The sequence below is a fragment of the Daphnia pulicaria genome, unplaced genomic scaffold (assembly GCF_021234035.1).
Source record: "Daphnia pulicaria isolate SC F1-1A unplaced genomic scaffold, SC_F0-13Bv2 h1tg000068l, whole genome shotgun sequence".
Classification (NCBI taxonomy): Eukaryota; Metazoa; Arthropoda; class Branchiopoda; order Diplostraca; family Daphniidae; genus Daphnia; species Daphnia pulicaria.
Window position 1 is genome coordinate 336,033 of NW_025804788.1, and position 22,543 is coordinate 358,575.

General features: G+C 37.2%; 42 pseudogenes; all 42 read right to left on the bottom strand.

Moving 5' to 3' along the window:
• Positions 1–347: 347 nt before the first annotated feature.
• On the bottom strand, positions 348–466 carry LOC124318062 (annotated as a pseudogene).
• A 412-nt stretch (positions 467–878) lies between these two features.
• On the bottom strand, positions 879–997 carry LOC124318587 (annotated as a pseudogene).
• A 411-nt stretch (positions 998–1,408) lies between these two features.
• On the bottom strand, positions 1,409–1,527 carry LOC124318063 (annotated as a pseudogene).
• Positions 1,528–1,940: 413 nt separating this feature from the next.
• LOC124318588 lies at positions 1,941–2,059 on the bottom strand (annotated as a pseudogene).
• Positions 2,060–2,472: 413 nt separating this feature from the next.
• Positions 2,473–2,591, bottom strand: LOC124318242 (annotated as a pseudogene).
• A 412-nt stretch (positions 2,592–3,003) lies between these two features.
• Positions 3,004–3,122, bottom strand: LOC124318589 (annotated as a pseudogene).
• Positions 3,123–3,533: 411 nt separating this feature from the next.
• LOC124318064 lies at positions 3,534–3,652 on the bottom strand (annotated as a pseudogene).
• Positions 3,653–4,064: 412 nt separating this feature from the next.
• LOC124318591 lies at positions 4,065–4,183 on the bottom strand (annotated as a pseudogene).
• A 411-nt stretch (positions 4,184–4,594) lies between these two features.
• On the bottom strand, positions 4,595–4,713 carry LOC124318065 (annotated as a pseudogene).
• A 413-nt stretch (positions 4,714–5,126) lies between these two features.
• On the bottom strand, positions 5,127–5,245 carry LOC124318592 (annotated as a pseudogene).
• A 413-nt stretch (positions 5,246–5,658) lies between these two features.
• Positions 5,659–5,777, bottom strand: LOC124318205 (annotated as a pseudogene).
• Positions 5,778–6,188: 411 nt separating this feature from the next.
• On the bottom strand, positions 6,189–6,307 carry LOC124318067 (annotated as a pseudogene).
• A 414-nt stretch (positions 6,308–6,721) lies between these two features.
• Positions 6,722–6,840, bottom strand: LOC124318206 (annotated as a pseudogene).
• Positions 6,841–7,251: 411 nt separating this feature from the next.
• Positions 7,252–7,370, bottom strand: LOC124318068 (annotated as a pseudogene).
• A 412-nt stretch (positions 7,371–7,782) lies between these two features.
• On the bottom strand, positions 7,783–7,901 carry LOC124318593 (annotated as a pseudogene).
• A 411-nt stretch (positions 7,902–8,312) lies between these two features.
• On the bottom strand, positions 8,313–8,431 carry LOC124318069 (annotated as a pseudogene).
• A 413-nt stretch (positions 8,432–8,844) lies between these two features.
• On the bottom strand, positions 8,845–8,963 carry LOC124318595 (annotated as a pseudogene).
• Positions 8,964–9,374: 411 nt separating this feature from the next.
• LOC124318070 lies at positions 9,375–9,493 on the bottom strand (annotated as a pseudogene).
• Positions 9,494–9,906: 413 nt separating this feature from the next.
• On the bottom strand, positions 9,907–10,025 carry LOC124318596 (annotated as a pseudogene).
• A 413-nt stretch (positions 10,026–10,438) lies between these two features.
• Positions 10,439–10,557, bottom strand: LOC124318208 (annotated as a pseudogene).
• Positions 10,558–10,968: 411 nt separating this feature from the next.
• Positions 10,969–11,087, bottom strand: LOC124318072 (annotated as a pseudogene).
• A 411-nt stretch (positions 11,088–11,498) lies between these two features.
• On the bottom strand, positions 11,499–11,617 carry LOC124318073 (annotated as a pseudogene).
• Positions 11,618–12,028: 411 nt separating this feature from the next.
• On the bottom strand, positions 12,029–12,147 carry LOC124318074 (annotated as a pseudogene).
• A 413-nt stretch (positions 12,148–12,560) lies between these two features.
• Positions 12,561–12,679, bottom strand: LOC124318597 (annotated as a pseudogene).
• A 411-nt stretch (positions 12,680–13,090) lies between these two features.
• On the bottom strand, positions 13,091–13,209 carry LOC124318075 (annotated as a pseudogene).
• A 411-nt stretch (positions 13,210–13,620) lies between these two features.
• On the bottom strand, positions 13,621–13,739 carry LOC124318076 (annotated as a pseudogene).
• Positions 13,740–14,150: 411 nt separating this feature from the next.
• LOC124318077 lies at positions 14,151–14,269 on the bottom strand (annotated as a pseudogene).
• Positions 14,270–14,680: 411 nt separating this feature from the next.
• Positions 14,681–14,799, bottom strand: LOC124318079 (annotated as a pseudogene).
• A 413-nt stretch (positions 14,800–15,212) lies between these two features.
• LOC124318725 lies at positions 15,213–15,331 on the bottom strand (annotated as a pseudogene).
• A 454-nt stretch (positions 15,332–15,785) lies between these two features.
• Positions 15,786–15,904, bottom strand: LOC124318598 (annotated as a pseudogene).
• A 413-nt stretch (positions 15,905–16,317) lies between these two features.
• On the bottom strand, positions 16,318–16,436 carry LOC124318599 (annotated as a pseudogene).
• A 454-nt stretch (positions 16,437–16,890) lies between these two features.
• LOC124318600 lies at positions 16,891–17,009 on the bottom strand (annotated as a pseudogene).
• A 411-nt stretch (positions 17,010–17,420) lies between these two features.
• LOC124318080 lies at positions 17,421–17,539 on the bottom strand (annotated as a pseudogene).
• Positions 17,540–17,951: 412 nt separating this feature from the next.
• Positions 17,952–18,070, bottom strand: LOC124318601 (annotated as a pseudogene).
• Positions 18,071–18,483: 413 nt separating this feature from the next.
• On the bottom strand, positions 18,484–18,602 carry LOC124318602 (annotated as a pseudogene).
• Positions 18,603–19,015: 413 nt separating this feature from the next.
• On the bottom strand, positions 19,016–19,134 carry LOC124318209 (annotated as a pseudogene).
• A 413-nt stretch (positions 19,135–19,547) lies between these two features.
• Positions 19,548–19,666, bottom strand: LOC124318210 (annotated as a pseudogene).
• Positions 19,667–20,079: 413 nt separating this feature from the next.
• LOC124318603 lies at positions 20,080–20,198 on the bottom strand (annotated as a pseudogene).
• A 411-nt stretch (positions 20,199–20,609) lies between these two features.
• LOC124318081 lies at positions 20,610–20,728 on the bottom strand (annotated as a pseudogene).
• A 413-nt stretch (positions 20,729–21,141) lies between these two features.
• LOC124318604 lies at positions 21,142–21,260 on the bottom strand (annotated as a pseudogene).
• Positions 21,261–21,671: 411 nt separating this feature from the next.
• Positions 21,672–21,790, bottom strand: LOC124318082 (annotated as a pseudogene).
• A 413-nt stretch (positions 21,791–22,203) lies between these two features.
• On the bottom strand, positions 22,204–22,322 carry LOC124318607 (annotated as a pseudogene).
• Between the last annotated feature and the right edge of the window lie 221 nt (positions 22,323–22,543).

Genomic DNA, 22,543 nt, shown 5'->3' on the forward strand with positions numbered 1-22,543 from the left:
AGAAATGTTTGTTCATTGAATTTGGACTGGTAACCATCGCGAATAAAAAGCGCGATCAACTTTGAAAAACTCGCAATGAAATTCATCCAGAATCATTCCTATAGATGAATTGAACCTATCCCTATGTCATTGAAATTTTTGATCTACGAATTTGGACTGGTAACCATCACGATTAATAACGCGATAAAATTTGACAAACTCTCAATGGAATTGATCCAGAATCATTCTTATAGATGAATTGAACCTATCTCTAAGGCATTGAAATGTTTCATCTACGAAATTGGACTGGTAACCATCGTGATTGAAAAAAATGTCAAGAAATTTGTTATTGAAAACAAACTATCCATCGCCAACGACATCCCGTATTCCCAAGCGGTCACCCTTCCAAGTACTAACGGAACTCGACGTAACTTAACTTCTGGGAGCTGACGAGACCAGGTGCGTTCTACGTGATATGGCCGTTGACATTCAAAAATGAAAATTTACCCTCCCAGTCCCAATGGATGAATAGAAAATCACTTCAAAGTGACAGAAATGTTTGTTCATTGAATTTGGACTGGTAACCATCGCAAATAAAAAGCGCGATCAACTTTGAAAAACTCGCAATGAAATTCATCCAGAATCATTCCTATAGATGAATTGAACCTATCCCTATGTCATTGAAATTTTTGATCTACGAATTTGGACTGGTAACCATTGCGATTAAAAAACGCGATAAAATTTGACAAAATCTCAATGGAATTGATCCAGAATCATTCTTATAGATGCATTGAACCTATCTCTAAGGCATTGAAATGTTTCATCTACGAAATTGGACTGGTAATCATCGTTATTGAAAAAAATTTCAAGAAATTTTTTATTGAAAACAAACTATTCATCGCCAACGACATCCCGTATTCCCAAGCGGTCACCCTTCCAAGTACTAACGGGACTCGACGTAACTTAACTTCTGGGAGCTGACGAGACCAGGTGCGTTCTACGTGATATGGCCGTTGACATTCAAAAATGAAAATTTACCCTCCCAGTCCCAATGGATGAATAGAAAATCACTTCAAAGTGACAGAAATGTTTGTTCATTGAATTTGGACTGGTAACCATCGCGAATAAAAAGCGCGATCAACTTTGAAAAACTCGCAATGAAATTCATCCAGAATCATTCCTATAGATGAATTGAACCTATCCCTATGTCATTGAAATTTTTGATCTACGAATTTGGACTGGTAACCATCACGATTAATAACGCGATAAAATTTGACAAACTCTCAATGGAATTGATCCAGAATCATTCTTATAGATGAATTGAACCTATCTCTAAGGCATTGAAATGTTTCATCTACGAAATTGGACTGGTAACCATCGTGATTGAAAAAAATGTCAAGAAATTTGTTATTGAAAACAAACTATCCATCGCCAACGACATCCCGTATTCCCAAGCGGTCACCCTTCCAAGTACTAACGGAACTCGACGTAACTTAACTTCTGGGAGCTGACGAGACCAGGTGCGTTCTACGTGATATGGCCGTTGACATTCAAAAATGAAAATTTACCCTCCCAGTCCCAATGGATGAATAGAAAATCACTTCAAAGTGACAGAAATGTTTGTTCATTGAATTTGGACTGGTAACCATCGCGAATAAAAAGCGCGATCAACTTTGAAAAACTCGCAATGAAATTCATCCAGAATCATTCCTATAGATGAATTGAACCTATCCCTATGTCATTGAAATTTTTGATCTACGAATTTGGACTGGTAACCATCACGATTAAAAAACGCGATAAAATTTGACAAACTCTCAATGGAATTGATCCAGAATCATTCTTATAGATGAATTGAACCTATCTCTAAGGCATTGAAATGTTTCATCTACGAAATTGGACTGGTAACCATCGTTATTGAAAAAAAATTTCAAGAAATTTTTTATTGAAATTAAACTATTCATCGCCAACGACATCCCGTATTCCCAAGCGGTCACCCTTCCAAGTACTAACGGGACTCGACGTAACTTAACTTCTGGGAGCTGACGAGACCAGGTGCGTTCTACGTGATATGGCCGTTGACATTCAAAAATGAAAATTTACCCTCCCATTCCCAATGGATGAATAGAAAATCACTTCAAAGTGACAGAAATGTTTGTTCATTGAATTTGGACTGGTAACCATCGCGAATAAAAAGCGCGATCAACTTTGAAAAACTCGCAATGAAATTCATCCAGAATCATTCCTATAGATGAATTGAACCTATCCCTAAGTCATTGAAATTTTTGATCTACGAATTTGGACTGGTAACCATCACGATTAATAACGCGATAAAATTTGACAAACTCTCAATGGAATTGATCCAGAATCATTCTTATAGATGAATTGAACCTATCTCTAAGGCATTGAAATGTTTCATCTACGAAATTGGACTGGTAACCATCGTGATTGAAAAAAAAATGTCAAGAAATTTGTTATTGAAAACAAACTATCCATCGCCAACGACATCCCGTATTCCCAAGCTGTCACCCTTCCAAGTACTAACGGGATTCGACGTAACTTAACTTCTGGGAGCTGACGAGACCAGGTGCGTTCTACGTGATATGGCCGTTGACATTCAAAAATGAAAATTTACCCTCCCAGTCCCAATGGATGAATAGAAAATCACTTCAAAGTGACAGAAATGTTTGTTCATTGAATTTGGACTGGTAACCATCGCAAATAAAAAGCGCGATCAACTTTGAAAAACTCGCAATGAAATTCATCCAGAATCATTCCTATAGATGAATTGAACCTATCCCTATGTCATTGAAATTTTTGATCTACGAATTTGGACTGGTAACCATTGCGATTAAAAAACGCGATAAAATTTGACAAAATCTCAATGGAATTGATCCAGAATCATTCTTATAGATGCATTGAACCTATCTCTAAGGCATTGAAATGTTTCATCTACGAAATTGGACTGGTAACCATCGTTATTGAAAAAAATTTCAAGAAATTTTTTATTGAAAACAAACTATTCATCGCCAACGACATCCCGTATTCCCAAGCGGTCACCCTTCCAAGTACTAACGGGACTCGACGTAACTTAACTTCTGGGAGCTGACGAGACCAGGTGCGTTCTACGTGATATGGCCGTTGACATTCAAAAATGAAAATTTACCCTCCCAGTCCCAATGGATGAATAGAAAATCACTTCAAAGTGACAGAAATGTTTGTTCATTGAATTTGGACTGGTAACCATCGCGAATAAAAAGCGCGATCAACTTTGAAAAACTCGCAATGAAATTCATCCAGAATCATTCCTATAGATGAATTGAACCTATCCCTATGTCATTGAAATTTTTGATCTACGAATTTGGACTGGTAACCATCACGATTAATAACGCGATAAAATTTGACAAACTCTCAATGGAATTGATCCAGAATCATTCTTATAGATGAATTGAACCTATCTCTAAGGCATTGAAATGTTTCATCTACGAAATTGGACTGGTAACCATCGTGATTGAAAAAAATGTCAAGAAATTTGTTATTGAAAACAAACTATCCATCGCCAACGACATCCCGTATTCCCAAGCGGTCACCCTTCCAAGTACTAACGGAACTCGACGTAACTTAACTTCTGGGAGCTGACGAGACCAGGTGCGTTCTACGTGATATGGCCGTTGACATTCAAAAATGAAAATTTACCCTCCCAGTCCCAATGGATGAATAGAAAATCACTTCAAAGTGACAGAAATGTTTGTTCATTGAATTTGGACTGGTAACCATCGCAAATAAAAAGCGCGATCAACTTTGAAAAACTCGCAATGAAATTCATCCAGAATCATTCCTATAGATGAATTGAACCTATCCCTATGTCATTGAAATTTTTGATCTACGAATTTGGACTGGTAACCATTGCGATTAAAAAACGCGATAAAATTTGACAAAATCTCAATGGAATTGATCCAGAATCATTCTTATAGATGCATTGAACCTATCTCTAAGGCATTGAAATGTTTCATCTACGAAATTGGACTGGTAACCATCGTTATTGAAAAAAATTTCAAGAAATTTTTTATTGAAAACAAACTATTCATCGCCAACGACATCCCGTATTCCCAAGCGGTCACCCTTCCAAGTACTAACGGGACTCGACGTAACTTAACTTCTGGGAGCTGACGAGACCAGGTGCGTTCTACGTGATATGGCCGTTGACATTCAAAAATGAAAATTTACCCTCCCAGTCCCAATGGATGAATAGAAAATCACTTCAAAGTGACAGAAATGTTTGTTCATTGAATTTGGACTGGTAACCATCGCGAATAAAAAGCGCGATCAACTTTGAAAAACTCGCAATGAAATTCATCCAGAATCATTCCTATAGATGAATTGAACCTATCCCTATGTCATTGAAATTTTTGATCTACGAATTTGGACTGGTAACCATCACGATTAATAACGCGATAAAATTTGACAAACTCTCAATGGAATTGATCCAGAATCATTCTTATAGATGAATTGAACCTATCTCTAAGGCATTGAAATGTTTCATCTACGAAATTGGACTGGTAACCATCGTGATTGAAAAAAATGTCAAGAAATTTGTTATTGAAAACAAACTATCCATCGCCAACGACATCCCGTATTCCCAAGCGGTCACCCTTCCAAGTACTAACGGAACTCGACGTAACTTAACTTCTGGGAGCTGACGAGACCAGGTGCGTTCTACGTGATATGGCCGTTGACATTCAAAAATGAAAATTTACCCTCCCAGTCCCAATGGATGAATAGAAAATCACTTCAAAGTGACAGAAATGTTTGTTCATTGAATTTGGACTGGTAACCATCGCGAATAAAAAGCGCGATCAACTTTGAAAAACTCGCAATGAAATTCATCCAGAATCATTCCTATAGATGAATTGAACCTATCCCTATGTCATTGAAATTTTTGATCTACGAATTTGGACTGGTAACCATCACGATTAAAAAACGCGATAAAATTTGACAAACTCTCAATGGAATTGATCCAGAATCATTCTTATAGATGAATTGAACCTATCTCTAAGGCATTGAAATGTTTCATCTACGAAATTGGACTGGTAACCATCGTTATTGAAAAAAAATTTCAAGAAATTTTTTATTGAAATTAAACTATTCATCGCCAACGACATCCCGTATTCCCAAGCGGTCACCCTTCCAAGTACTAACGGGACTCGACGTAACTTAACTTCTGGGAGCTGACGAGACCAGGTGCGTTCTACGTGATATGGCCGTTGACATTCAAAAATGAAAATTTACCCTCCCATTCCCAATGGATGAATAGAAAATCACTTCAAAGTGACAGAAATGTTTGTTCATTGAATTTGGACTGGTAACCATCGCGAATAAAAAGCGCGATCAACTTTGAAAAACTCGCAATGAAATTCATCCAGAATCATTCCTATAGATGAATTGAACCTATCCCTAAGTCATTGAAATTTTTGATCTACGAATTTGGACTGGTAACCATCACGATTAATAACGCGATAAAATTTGACAAACTCTCAATGGAATTGATCCAGAATCATTCTTATAGATGAATTGAACCTATCTCTAAGGCATTGAAATGTTTCATCTACGAAATTGGACTGGTAACCATCGTGATTGAAAAAAAAATGTCAAGAAATTTGTTATTGAAAACAAACTATCCATCGCCAACGACATCCCGTATTCCCAAGCTGTCACCCTTCCAAGTACTAACGGGACTCGACGTAACTTAACTTCTGGGAGCTGACGAGACCAGGTGCGTTCTACGTGATATGGCCGTTGACATTCAAAAATGAAAATTTACCCTCCCAGTCCCAATGGATGAATAGAAAATCACTTCAAAGTGACAGAAATGTTTGTTCATTGAATTTGGACTGGTAACCATCGCGAATAAAAAGCGCGATCAACTTTGAAAAACTCGCAATGAAATTCATCCAGAATCATTCCTATAGATGAATTGAACCTATCCCTATGTCATTGAAATTTTTGATCTACGAATTTGGACTGGTAACCATCACGATTAATAACGCGATAAAATTTGACAAACTCTCAATGGAATTGATCCAGAATCATTCTTATAGATGAATTGAACCTATCTCTAAGGCATTGAAATGTTTCATCTACGAAATTGGACTGGTAACCATCGTGATTGAAAAAAATGTCAAGAAATTTGTTATTGAAAACAAACTATCCATCGCCAACGACATCCCGTATTCCCAAGCGGTCACCCTTCCAAGTACTAACGGAACTCGACGTAACTTAACTTCTGGGAGCTGACGAGACCAGGTGCGTTCTACGTGATATGGCCGTTGACATTCAAAAATGAAAATTTACCCTCCCAGTCCCAATGGATGAATAGAAAATCACTTCAAAGTGACAGAAATGTTTGTTCATTGAATTTGGACTGGTAACCATCGCAAATAAAAAGCGCGATCAACTTTGAAAAACTCGCAATGAAATTCATCCAGAATCATTCCTATAGATGAATTGAACCTATCCCTATGTCATTGAAATTTTTGATCTACGAATTTGGACTGGTAACCATTGCGATTAAAAAACGCGATAAAATTTGACAAAATCTCAATGGAATTGATCCAGAATCATTCTTATAGATGCATTGAACCTATCTCTAAGGCATTGAAATGTTTCATCTACGAAATTGGACTGGTAACCATCGTGATTGAAAAAAAAATGTCAAGAAATTTGTTATTGAAAACAAACTATCCATCGCCAACGACATCCCGTATTCCCAAGCTGTCACCCTTCCAAGTACTAACGGGACTCGACGTAACTTAACTTCTGGGAGCTGACGAGACCAGGTGCGTTCTACGTGATATGGCCGTTGACATTCAAAAATGAAAATTTACCCTCCCAGTCCCAATGGATGAATAGAAAATCACTTCAAAGTGACAGAAATGTTTGTTCATTGAATTTGGACTGGTAACCATCGCGAATAAAAAGCGCGATCAACTTTGAAAAACTCGCAATGAAATTCATCCAGAATCATTCCTATAGATGAATTGAACCTATCCCTATGTCATTGAAATTTTTGATCTACGAATTTGGACTGGTAACCATCACGATTAATAACGCGATAAAATTTGACAAACTCTCAATGGAATTGATCCAGAATCATTCTTATAGATGAATTGAACCTATCTCTAAGGCATTGAAATGTTTCATCTACGAAATTGGACTGGTAACCATCGTGATTGAAAAAAATGTCAAGAAATTTGTTATTGAAAACAAACTATCCATCGCCAACGACATCCCGTATTCCCAAGCGGTCACCCTTCCAAGTACTAACGGAACTCGACGTAACTTAACTTCTGGGAGCTGACGAGACCAGGTGCGTTCTACGTGATATGGCCGTTGACATTCAAAAATGAAAATTTACCCTCCCAGTCCCAATGGATGAATAGAAAATCACTTCAAAGTGACAGAAATGTTTGTTCATTGAATTTGGACTGGTAACCATCGCAAATAAAAAGCGCGATCAACTTTGAAAAACTCGCAATGAAATTCATCCAGAATCATTCCTATAGATGAATTGAACCTATCCCTATGTCATTGAAATTTTTGATCTACGAATTTGGACTGGTAACCATTGCGATTAAAAAACGCGATAAAATTTGACAAAATCTCAATGGAATTGATCCAGAATCATTCTTATAGATGCATTGAACCTATCTCTAAGGCATTGAAATGTTTCATCTACGAAATTGGACTGGTAACCATCGTTATTGAAAAAAATTTCAAGAAATTTTTTATTGAAAACAAACTATTCATCGCCAACGACATCCCGTATTCCCAAGCGGTCACCCTTCCAAGTACTAACGGGACTCGACGTAACTTAACTTCTGGGAGCTGACGAGACCAGGTGCGTTCTACGTGATATGGCCGTTGACATTCAAAAATGAAAATTTACCCTCCCAGTCCCAATGGATGAATAGAAAATCACTTCAAAGTGACAGAAATGTTTGTTCATTGAATTTGGACTGGTAACCATCGCGAATAAAAAGCGCGATCAACTTTGAAAAACTCGCAATGAAATTCATCCAGAATCATTCCTATAGATGAATTGAACCTATCCCTATGTCATTGAAATTTTTGATCTACGAATTTGGACTGGTAACCATCACGATTAATAACGCGATAAAATTTGACAAACTCTCAATGGAATTGATCCAGAATCATTCTTATAGATGAATTGAACCTATCTCTAAGGCATTGAAATGTTTCATCTACGAAATTGGACTGGTAACCATCGTGATTGAAAAAAATGTCAAGAAATTTGTTATTGAAAACAAACTATCCATCGCCAACGACATCCCGTATTCCCAAGCGGTCACCCTTCCAAGTACTAACGGAACTCGACGTAACTTAACTTCTGGGAGCTGACGAGACCAGGTGCGTTCTACGTGATATGGCCGTTGACATTCAAAAATGAAAATTTACCCTCCCAGTCCCAATGGATGAATAGAAAATCACTTCAAAGTGACAGAAATGTTTGTTCATTGAATTTGGACTGGTAACCATCGCGAATAAAAAGCGCGATCAACTTTGAAAAACTCGCAATGAAATTCATCCAGAATCATTCCTATAGATGAATTGAACCTATCCCTATGTCATTGAAATTTTTGATCTACGAATTTGGACTGGTAACCATCACGATTAAAAAACGCGATAAAATTTGACAAACTCTCAATGGAATTGATCCAGAATCATTCTTATAGATGAATTGAACCTATCTCTAAGGCATTGAAATGTTTCATCTACGAAATTGGACTGGTAACCATCGTTATTGAAAAAAAATTTCAAGAAATTTTTTATTGAAATTAAACTATTCATCGCCAACGACATCCCGTATTCCCAAGCGGTCACCCTTCCAAGTACTAACGGGACTCGACGTAACTTAACTTCTGGGAGCTGACGAGACCAGGTGCGTTCTACGTGATATGGCCGTTGACATTCAAAAATGAAAATTTACCCTCCCATTCCCAATGGATGAATAGAAAATCACTTCAAAGTGACAGAAATGTTTGTTCATTGAATTTGGACTGGTAACCATCGCGAATAAAAAGCGCGATCAACTTTGAAAAACTCGCAATGAAATTCATCCAGAATCATTCCTATAGATGAATTGAACCTATCCCTATGTCATTGAAATTTTTGATCTACGAATTTGGACTGGTAACCATCACGATTAATAACGCGATAAAATTTGACAAACTCTCAATGGAATTGATCCAGAATCATTCTTATAGATGAATTGAACCTATCTCTAAGGCATTGAAATGTTTCATCTACGAAATTGGACTGGTAACCATCGTGATTGAAAAAAATGTCAAGAAATTTGTTATTGAAAACAAACTATCCATCGCCAACGACATCCCGTATTCCCAAGCGGTCACCCTTCCAAGTACTAACGGAACTCGACGTAACTTAACTTCTGGGAGCTGACGAGACCAGGTGCGTTCTACGTGATATGGCCGTTGACATTCAAAAATGAAAATTTACCCTCCCAGTCCCAATGGATGAATAGAAAATCACTTCAAAGTGACAGAAATGTTTGTTCATTGAATTTGGACTGGTAACCATCGCGAATAAAAAGCGCGATCAACTTTGAAAAACTCGCAATGAAATTCATCCAGAATCATTCCTATAGATGAATTGAACCTATCCCTATGTCATTGAAATTTTTGATCTACGAATTTGGACTGGTAACCATCACGATTAAAAAACGCGATAAAATTTGACAAACTCTCAATGGAATTGATCCAGAATCATTCTTATAGATGAATTGAACCTATCTCTAAGGCATTGAAATGTTTCATCTACGAAATTGGACTGGTAACCATCGTTATTGAAAAAAAATTTCAAGAAATTTTTTATTGAAATTAAACTATTCATCGCCAACGACATCCCGTATTCCCAAGCGGTCACCCTTCCAAGTACTAACGGGACTCGACGTAACTTAACTTCTGGGAGCTGACGAGACCAGGTGCGTTCTACGTGATATGGCCGTTGACATTCAAAAATGAAAATTTACCCTCCCATTCCCAATGGATGAATAGAAAATCACTTCAAAGTGACAGAAATGTTTGTTCATTGAATTTGGACTGGTAACCATCGCGAATAAAAAGCGCGATCAACTTTGAAAAACTCGCAATGAAATTCATCCAGAATCATTCCTATAGATGAATTGAACCTATCCCTAAGTCATTGAAATTTTTGATCTACGAATTTGGACTGGTAACCATCACGATTAATAACGCGATAAAATTTGACAAACTCTCAATGGAATTGATCCAGAATCATTCTTATAGATGAATTGAACCTATCTCTAAGGCATTGAAATGTTTCATCTACGAAATTGGACTGGTAACCATCGTGATTGAAAAAAAAATGTCAAGAAATTTGTTATTGAAAACAAACTATCCATCGCCAACGACATCCCGTATTCCCAAGCTGTCACCCTTCCAAGTACTAACGGGACTCGACGTAACTTAACTTCTGGGAGCTGACGAGACCAGGTGCGTTCTACGTGATATGGCCGTTGACATTCAAAAATGAAAATTTACCCTCCCAGTCCCAATGGATGAATAGAAAATCACTTCAAAGTGACAGAAATGTTTGTTCATTGAATTTGGACTGGTAACCATCGCGAATAAAAAGCGCGATCAACTTTGAAAATCTCGCAATGAAATTCATCCAGAATCATTCCTATAGATGAATTGAACCTATCCCTATGTCATTGAAATTTTTGATCTACGAATTTGGACTGGTAACCATCACGATTAATAACGCGATAAAATTTGACAAACTCTCAATGGAATTGATCCAGAATCATTCTTATAGATGAATTGAACCTATCTCTAAGGCATTGAAATGTTTCATCTACGAAATTGGACTGGTAACCATCGTGATTGAAAAAAATGTCAAGAAATTTGTTATTGAAAACAAACTATCCATCGCCAACGACATCCCGTATTCCCAAGCGGTCACCCTTCCAAGTACTAACGGAACTCGACGTAACTTAACTTCTGGGAGCTGACGAGACCAGGTGCGTTCTACGTGATATGGCCGTTGACATTCAAAAATGAAAATTTACCCTCCCAGTCCCAATGGATGAATAGAAAATCACTTCAAAGTGACAGAAATGTTTGTTCATTGAATTTGGACTGGTAACCATCGCGAATAAAAAGCGCGATCAACTTTGAAAAACTCGCAATGAAATTCATCCAGAATCATTCCTATAGATGAATTGAACCTATCCCTATGTCATTGAAATTTTTGATCTACGAATTTGGACTGGTAACCATCACGATTAATAACGCGATAAAATTTGACAAACTCTCAATGGAATTGATCCAGAATCATTCTTATAGATGAATTGAACCTATCTCTAAGGCATTGAAATGTTTCATCTACGAAATTGGACTGGTAACCATCGTGATTGAAAAAAATGTCAAGAAATTTGTTATTGAAAACAAACTATCCATCGCCAACGACATCCCGTATTCCCAAGCGGTCACCCTTCCAAGTACTAACGGAACTCGACGTAACTTAACTTCTGGGAGCTGACGAGACCAGGTGCGTTCTACGTGATATGGCCGTTGACATTCAAAAATGAAAATTTACCCTCCCAGTCCCAATGGATGAATAGAAAATCACTTCAAAGTGACAGAAATGTTTGTTCATTGAATTTGGACTGGTAACCATCGCGAATAAAAAGCGCGATCAACTTTGAAAAACTCGCAATGAAATTCATCCAGAATCATTCCTATAGATGAATTGAACCTATCCCTATGTCATTGAAATTTTTGATCTACGAATTTGGACTGGTAACCATCACGATTAATAACGCGATAAAATTTGACAAACTCTCAATGGAATTGATCCAGAATCATTCTTATAGATGAATTGAACCTATCTCTAAGGCATTGAAATGTTTCATCTACGAAATTGGACTGGTAACCATCGTGATTGAAAAAAATGTCAAGAAATTTGTTATTGAAAACAAACTATCCATCGCCAACGACATCCCGTATTCCCAAGCGGTCACCCTTCCAAGTACTAACGGAACTCGACGTAACTTAACTTCTGGGAGCTGACGAGACCAGGTGCGTTCTACGTGATATGGCCGTTGACATTCAAAAATGAAAATTTACCCTCCCAGTCCCAATGGATGAATAGAAAATCACTTCAAAGTGACAGAAATGTTTGTTCATTGAATTTGGACTGGTAACCATCGCGAATAAAAAGCGCGATCAACTTTGAAAAACTCGCAATGAAATTCATCCAGAATCATTCCTATAGATGAATTGAACCTATCCCTATGTCATTGAAATTTTTGATCTACGAATTTGGACTGGTAACCATCACGATTAAAAAACGCGATAAAATTTGACAAACTCTCAATGGAATTGATCCAGAATCATTCTTATAGATGAATTGAACCTATCTCTAAGGCATTGAAATGTTTCATCTACGAAATTGGACTGGTAACCATCGTTATTGAAAAAAAATTTCAAGAAATTTTTTATTGAAATTAAACTATTCATCGCCAACGACATCCCGTATTCCCAAGCGGTCACCCTTCCAAGTACTAACGGGACTCGACGTAACTTAACTTCTGGGAGCTGACGAGACCAGGTGCGTTCTACGTGATATGGCCGTTGACATTCAAAAATGAAAATTTACCCTCCCATTCCCAATGGATGAATAGAAAATCACTTCAAAGTGACAGAAATGTTTGTTCATTGAATTTGGACTGGTAACCATCGCGAATAAAAAGCGCGATCAACTTTGAAAAACTCGCAATGAAATTCATCCAGAATCATTCCTATAGATGAATTGAACCTATCCCTAAGTCATTGAAATTTTTGATCTACGAATTTGGACTGGTAACCATCACGATTAATAACGCGATAAAATTTGACAAACTCTCAATGGAATTGATCCAGAATCATTCTTATAGATGAATTGAACCTATCTCTAAGGCATTGAAATGTTTCATCTACGAAATTGGACTGGTAACCATCGTGATTGAAAAAAATGTCAAGAAATTTGTTATTGAAAACAAACTATCCATCGCCAACGACATCCCGTATTCCCAAGCGGTCACCCTTCCAAGTACTAACGGAACTCGACGTAACTTAACTTCTGGGAGCTGACGAGACCAGGTGCGTTCTACGTGATATGGCCGTTGACATTCAAAAATGAAAATTTACCCTCCCAGTCCCAATGGATGAATAGAAAATCACTTCAAAGTGACAGAAATGTTTGTTCATTGAATTTGGACTGGTAACCATCGCGAATAAAAAGCGCGATCAACTTTGAAAAACTCGCAATGAAATTCATCCAGAATCATTCCTATAGATGAATTGAACCTATCCCTATGTCATTGAAATTTTTGATCTACGAATTTGGACTGGTAACCATCACGATTAATAACGCGATAAAATTTGACAAACTCTCAATGGAATTGATCCAGAATCATTCTTATAGATGAATTGAACCTATCTCTAAGGCATTGAAATGTTTCATCTACGAAATTGGACTGGTAACCATCGTGATTGAAAAAAATGTCAAGAAATTTGTTATTGAAAACAAACTATCCATCGCCAACGACATCCCGTATTCCCAAGCGGTCACCCTTCCAAGTACTAACGGAACTCGACGTAACTTAACTTCTGGGAGCTGACGAGACCAGGTGCGTTCTACGTGATATGGCCGTTGACATTCAAAAATGAAAATTTACCCTCCCAGTCCCAATGGATGAATAGAAAATCACTTCAAAGTGACAGAAATGTTTGTTCATTGAATTTGGACTGGTAACCATCGCGAATAAAAAGCGCGATCAACTTTGAAAAACTCGCAATGAAATTCATCCAGAATCATTCCTATAGATGAATTGAACCTATCCCTATGTCATTGAAATTTTTGATCTACGAATTTGGACTGGTAACCATCACGATTAATAACGCGATAAAATTTGACAAACTCTCAATGGAATTGATCCAGAATCATTCTTATAGATGAATTGAACCTATCTCTAAGGCATTGAAATGTTTCATCTACGAAATTGGACTGGTAACCATCGTGATTGAAAAAAATGTCAAGAAATTTGTTATTGAAAACAAACTATCCATCGCCAACGACATCCCGTATTCCCAAGCGGTCACCCTTCCAAGTACTAACGGAACTCGACGTAACTTAACTTCTGGGAGCTGACGAGACCAGGTGCGTTCTACGTGATATGGCCGTTGACATTCAAAAATGAAAATTTACCCTCCCAGTCCCAATGGATGAATAGAAAATCACTTCAAAGTGACAGAAATGTTTGTTCATTGAATTTGGACTGGTAACCATCGCGAATAAAAAGCGCGATCAACTTTGAAAAACTCGCAATGAAATTCATCCAGAATCATTCCTATAGATGAATTGAACCTATCCCTATGTCATTGAAATTTTTGATCTACGAATTTGGACTGGTAACCATCACGATTAATAACGCGATAAAATTTGACAAACTCTCAATGGAATTGATCCAGAATCATTCTTATAGATGAATTGAACCTATCTCTAAGGCATTGAAATGTTTCATCTACGAAATTGGACTGGTAACCATCGTGATTGAAAAAAATGTAAAGAAATTTGTTATTGAAAACAAACTATCCATCGCCAACGACATCCCGTATTCCCAAGCGGTCACCCTTCCAAGTACTAACGGAACTCGACGTAACTTAACTTCTGGGAGCTGACGAGACCAGGTGCGTTCTACGTGATATGGCCGTTGACATTCAAAAATGAAAATTTACCCTCCCAGTCCCAATGGATGAATAGAAAATCACTTCAAAGTGACAGAAATGTTTGTTCATTGAATTTGGACTGGTAACCATCGCGAATAAAAAGCGCGATCAACTTTGAAAAACTCGCAATGAAATTCATCCAGAATCATTCCTATAGATGAATTGAACCTATCCCTATGTCATTGAAATTTTTGATCTACGAATTTGGACTGGTAACCATCACGATTAATAACGCGATAAAATTTGACAAACTCTCAATGGAATTGATCCAGAATCATTCTTATAGATGAATTGAACCTATCTCTAAGGCATTGAAATGTTTCATCTACGAAATTGGACTGGTAACCATCGTGATTGAAAAAAAAATGTCAAGAAATTTGTTATTGAAAACAAACTATCCATCGCCAACGACATCCCGTATTCCCAAGCGGTCACCCTTCCAAGTACTAACGGGACTCGTCGTAACTTAACTTCTGGGAGCTGACGAGACCAGGTGCGTTCTACGTGATATGGCCGTTGACATTCAAAAATGAAAATTTACCCTCCCAGTCCCAATGGATGAATAGAAAATCACTTCAAAGTGACAGAAATGTTTGTTCATTGAATTTGGACTGGTAACCATCGCGAATAAAAAGCGCGATCAACTTTGAAAATCTCGCAATGAAATTCATCCAGAATCATTCCTATAGATGAATTGAACCTATCCCTATGTCATTGAAATTTTTGATCTACGAATTTGGACTGGTAACCATCACGATTAATAACGCGATAAAATTTGACAAACTCTCAATGGAATTGATCCAGAATCATTCTTATAGATGAATTGAACCTATCTCTAAGGCATTGAAATGTTTCATCTACGAAATTGGACAAAAACGTAACCATCGTTATTGAAAAAAAATTTCAAGAAATTTTTTATTGAAAACAAGCTATTCATCGCTTGAAGAAATTTTTTATTGAAATTAAACTATTCATCGCCAACGACATCCCGTATTCCCAAGCGGTCACCCTTCCAAGTACTAACGGGACTCGACGTAACTTAACTTCTGGGAGCTGACGAGACCAGGTGCGTTCTACGTGATATGGCCGTTGACATTCAAAAATGAAAATTTACCCTCCCAGTCCCAATGGATGAATAGAAAATCACTTCAAAGTGACAGAAATGTTTGTTCATTGAATTTGGACTGGTAACCATCGCGAATAAAAAGCGCGATCAACTTTGAAAAACTCGCAATGAAATTCATCCAGAATCATTCCTATAGATGAATTGAACCTATCCCTAAGTCATTGAAATTTTTGATCTACGAATTTGGACTGGTAACCATCACGATTAATAACGCGATAAAATTTGACAAACTCTCAATGGAATTGATCCAGAATCATTCTTATAGATGAATTGAACCTATCTCTAAGGCATTGAAATGTTTCATCTACGAAATTGGACTGGTAACCATCGTGATTGAAAAAAAAATGTCAAGAAATTTGTTATTGAAAACAAACTATCCATCGCCAACGACATCCCGTATTCCCAAGCGGTCACCCTTCCAAGTACTAACGGGACTCGACGTAACTTAACTTCTGGGAGCTGACGAGACCAGGTGCGTTCTACGTGATATGGCCGTTGACATTCAAAAATGAAAATTTACCCTCCCAGTCCCAATGGATGAATAGAAAATCACTTCAAAGTGACAGAAATGTTTGTTCATTGAATTTGGACTGGTAACCATCGCGAATAAAAAGCGCGATCAACTTTGAAAATCTCGCAATGAAATTCATCCAGAATCATTCCTATAGATGAATTGAACCTATCCCTATGTCATTGAAATTTTTGATCTACGAATTTGGACTGGTAACCATCACGATTAATAACGCGATAAAATTTGACAAACTCTCAATGGAATTGATCCAGAATCATTCTTATAGATGAATTGAACCTATCTCTAAGGCATTGAAATGTTTCATCTACGAAATTGGACAAAAACGTAACCATCGTTATTGAAAAAAAATTTCAAGAAATTTTTTATTGAAAACAAGCTATTCATCGCTTGAAGAAATTTTTTATTGAAATTAAACTATTCATCGCCAACGACATCCCGTATTCCCAAGCGGTCACCCTTCCAAGTACTAACGGGACTCGACGTAACTTAACTTCTGGGAGCTGACGAGACCAGGTGCGTTCTACGTGATATGGCCGTTGACATTCAAAAATGAAAATTTACCCTCCCAGTCCCAATGGATGAATAGAAAATCACTTCAAAGTGACAGAAATGTTTGTTCATTGAATTTGGACTGGTAACCATCGCGAATAAAAAGCGCGATCAACTTTGAAAAACTCGCAATGAAATTCATCCAGAATCATTCCTATAGATGAATTGAACCTATCCCTATGTCATTGAAATTTTTGATCTACGAATTTGGACTGGTAACCATCACGATTAATAACGCGATAAAATTTGACAAACTCTCAATGGAATTGATCCAGAATCATTCTTATAGATGAATTGAACCTATCTCTAAGGCATTGAAATGTTTCATCTACGAAATTGGACTGGTAACCATCGTGATTGAAAAAAATGTAAAGAAATTTGTTATTGAAAACAAACTATCCATCGCCAACGACATCCCGTATTCCCAAGCGGTCACCCTTCCAAGTACTAACGGAACTCGACGTAACTTAACTTCTGGGAGCTGACGAGACCAGGTGCGTTCTACGTGATATGGCCGTTGACATTCAAAAATGAAAATTTACCCTCCCAGTCCCAATGGATGAATAGAAAATCACTTCAAAGTGACAGAAATGTTTGTTCATTGAATTTGGACTGGTAACCATCGCGAATAAAAAGCGCGATCAACTTTGAAAAACTCGCAATGAAATTCATCCAGAATCATTCCTATAGATGAATTGAACCTATCCCTATGTCATTGAAATTTTTGATCTACGAATTTGGACTGGTAACCATCACGATTAATAACGCGATAAAATTTGACAAACTCTCAATGGAATTGATCCAGAATCATTCTTATAGATGAATTGAACCTATCTCTAAGGCATTGAAATGTTTCATCTACGAAATTGGACTGGTAACCATCGTTATTGAAAAAAAATTTCAAGAAATTTTTTATTGAAATTAAACTATTCATCGCCAACGACATCCCGTATTCCCAAGCGGTCACCCTTCCAAGTACTAACGGGACTCGACGTAACTTAACTTCTGGGAGCTGACGAGACCAGGTGCGTTCTACGTGATATGGCCGTTGACATTCAAAAATGAAAATTTACCCTCCCAGTCCCAATGGATGAATAGAAAATCACTTCAAAGTGACAGAAATGTTTGTTCATTGAATTTGGACTGGTAACCATCGCGAATAAAAAGCGCGATCAACTTTGAAAAACTCGCAATGAAATTCATCCAGAATCATTCCTATAGATGAATTGAACCTATCCCTATGTCATTGAAATTTTTGATCTACGAATTTGGACTGGTAACCATCACGATTAAAAAACGCGATAAAATTTGACAAACTCTCAATGGAATTGATCCAGAATCATTCTTATAGATGAATTGAACCTATCTCTAAGGCATTGAAATGTTTCATCTACGAAATTGGACTGGTAACCATCGTTATTGAAAAAAAATTTCAAGAAATTTTTTATTGAAATTAAACTATTCATCGCCAACGACATCCCGTATTCCCAAGCGGTCACCCTTCCAAGTACTAACGGGACTCGACGTAACTTAACTTCTGGGAGCTGACGAGACCAGGTGCGTTCTACGTGATATGGCCGTTGACATTCAAAAATGAAAATTTACCCTCCCATTCCCAATGGATGAATAGAAAATCACTTCAAAGTGACAGAAATGTTTGTTCATTGAATTTGGACTGGTAACCATCGCGAATAAAAAGCGCGATCAACTTTGAAAAACTCGCAATGAAATTCATCCAGAATCATTCCTATAGATGAATTGAACCTATCCCTAAGTCATTGAAATTTTTGATCTACGAATTTGGACTGGTAACCATCACGATTAATAACGCGATAAAATTTGACAAACTCTCAATGGAATTGATCCAGAATCATTCTTATAGATGAATTGAACCTATCTCTAAGGCATTGAAATGTTTCATCTACGAAATTGGACTGGTAACCATCGTGATTGAAAAAAAAATGTCAAGAAATTTGTTATTGAAAACAAACTATCCATCGCCAACGACATCCCGTATTCCCAAGCTGTCACCCTTCCAAGTACTAACGGGACTCGACGTAACTTAACTTCTGGGAGCTGACGAGACCAGGTGCGTTCTACGTGATATGGCCGTTGACATTCAAAAATGAAAATTTACCCTCCCAGTCCCAATGGATGAATAGAAAATCACTTCAAAGTGACAGAAATGTTTGTTCATTGAATTTGGACTGGTAACCATCGCGAATAAAAAGCGCGATCAACTTTGAAAAACTCGCAATGAAATTCATCCAGAATCATTCCTATAGATGAATTGAACCTATCCCTAAGTCATTGAAATTTTTGATCTACGAATTTGGACTGGTAACCATCACGATTAATAACGCGATAAAATTTGACAAACTCTCAATGGAATTGATCCAGAATCATTCTTATAGATGAATTGAACCTATCTCTAAGGCATTGAAATGTTTCATCTACGAAATTGGACTGGTAACCATCGTGATTGAAAAAAAAATGTCAAGAAATTTGTTATTGAAAACAAACTATCCATCGCCAACGACATCCCGTATTCCCAAGCTGTCACCCTTCCAAGTACTAACGGGACTCGACGTAACTTAACTTCTGGGAGCTGACGAGACCAGGTGCGTTCTACGTGATATGGCCGTTGACATTCAAAAATGAAAATTTACCCTCCCAGTCCCAATGGATGAATAGAAAATCACTTCAAAGTGACAGAAATGTTTGTTCATTGAATTTGGACTGGTAACCATCGCGAATAAAAAGCGCGATCAACTTTGAAAAACTCGCAATGAAATTCATCCAGAATCATTCCTATAGATGAATTGAACCTATCCCTATGTCATTGAAATTTTTGATCTACGAATTTGGACTGGTAACCATCACGATTAAAAAACGCGATAAAATTTGACAAACTCTCAATGGAATTGATCCAGAATCATTCTTATAGATGAATTGAACCTATCTCTAAGGCATTGAAATGTTTCATCTACGAAATTGGACTGGTAACCATCGTTATTGAAAAAAAATTTCAAGAAATTTTTTATTGAAATTAAACTATTCATCGCCAACGACATCCCGTATTCCCAAGCGGTCACCCTTCCAAGTACTAACGGGACTCGACGTAACTTAACTTCTGGGAGCTGACGAGACCAGGTGCGTTCTACGTGATATGGCCGTTGACATTCAAAAATGAAAATTTACCATCCCATTCCCAATGGATGAATAGAAAATCACTTCAAAGTGACAGAAATGTTTGTTCATTGAATTTGGACTGGTAACCATCGCGAATAAAAAGCGCGATCAACTTTGAAAATCTCGCAATGAAATTCATCCAGAATCATTCCTATAGATGAATTGAACCTATCCCTATGTCATTGAAATTTTTGATCTACGAATTTGGACTGGTAACCATCACGATTAATAACGCGATAAAATTTGACAAACTCTCAATGGAATTGATCCAGAATCATTCTTATAGATGAATTGAACCTATCTCTAAGGCATTGAAATGTTTCATCTACGAAATTGGACTGGTAACCATCGTGATTGAAAAAAATGTCAAGAAATTTGTTATTGAAAACAAACTATCCATCGCCAACGACATCCCGTATTCCCAAGCGGTCACCCTTCCAAGTACTAACGGAACTCGACGTAACTTAACTTCTGGGAGCTGACGAGACCAGGTGCGTTCTACGTGATATGGCCGTTGACATTCAAAAATGAAAATTTACCCTCCCAGTCCCAATGGATGAATAGAAAATCACTTCAAAGTGACAGAAATGTTTGTTCATTGAATTTGGACTGGTAACCATCGCGAATAAAAAGCGCGATCAACTTTGAAAAACTCGCAATGAAATTCATCCAGAATCATTCCTATAGATGAATTGAACCTATCCCTATGTCATTGAAATTTTTGATCTACGAATTTGGACTGGTAACCATCACGATTAAAAAACGCGATAAAATTTGACAAACTCTCAATGGAATTGATCCAGAATCATTCTTATAGATGAATTGAACCTATCTCTAAGGCATTGAAATGTTTCATCTACGAAATTGGACTGGTAACCATCGTTATTGAAAAAAAATTTCAAGAAATTTTTTATTGAAATTAAACTATTCATCGCCAACGACATCCCGTATTCCCAAGCGGTCACCCTTCCAAGTACTAACGGGACTCGACGTAACTTAACTTCTGGGAGCTGACGAGACCAGGTGCGTTCTACGTGATATGGCCGTTGACATTCAAAAATGAAAATTTACCATCCCATTCCCAATGGATGAATAGAAAATCACTTCAAAGTGACAGAAATGTTTGTTCATTGAATTTGGACTGGTAACCATCGCGAATAAAAAGCGCGATCAACTTTGAAAATCTCGCAATGAAATTCATCCAGAATCATTCCTATAGATGAATTGAACCTATCCCTATGTCATTGAAATTTTTGATCTACGAATTTGGACTGGTAACCATCACGATTAATAACGCGATAAAATTTGACAAACTCTCAATGGAATTGATCCAGAATCATTCTTATAGATGAATTGAACCTATCTCTAAGGCATTGAAATGTTTCATCTACGAAATTGGACTGGTAACCATCGTGATTGAAAAAAATGTCAAGAAATTTGTTATTGAAAACAAACTATCCATCGCCAACGACATCCCGTATTCCCAAGCGGTCACCCTTCCAAGTACTAACGGAACTCGACGTAACTTAACTTCTGGGAGCTGACGAGACCAGGTGCGTTCTACGTGATATGGCCGTTGACATTCAAAAATGAAAATTTACCCTCCCAGTCCCAATGGATGAATAGAAAATCACTTCAAAGTGACAGAAATGTTTGTTCATTGAATTTGGACTGGTAACCATCGCGAATAAAAAGCGCGATCAACTTTGAAAAACTCGCAATGAAATTCATCCAGAATCATTCCTATAGATGAATTGAACCTATCCCTATGTCATTGAAATTTTTGATCTACGAATTTGGACTGGTAACCATCACGATTAAAAAACGCGATAAAATTTGACAAACTCTCAATGGAATTGATCCAGAATCATTCTTATAGATGAATTGAACCTATCTCTAAGGCATTGAAATGTTTCATCTACGAAATTGGACTGGTAACCATCGTTATTGAAAAAAAATTTCAAGAAATTTTTTATTGAAATTAAACTATTCATCGCCAACGACATCCCGTATTCCCAAGCGGTCACCCTTCCAAGTACTAACGGGACTCGACGTAACTTAACTTCTGGGAGCTGACGAGACCAGGTGCGTTCTACGTGATATGGCCGTTGACATTCAAAAATGAAAATTTACCCTCCCATTCCCAATGGATGAATAGAAAATCACTTCAAAGTGACAGAAATGTTTGTTCATTGAATTTGGACTGGTAACCATCGCGAATAAAAAGCGCGATCAACTTTGAAAAACTCGCAATGAAATTCATCCAGAATCATTCCTATAGATGAATTGAACCTATCCCTAAGTCATTGAAATTTTTGATCTACGAATTTGGAC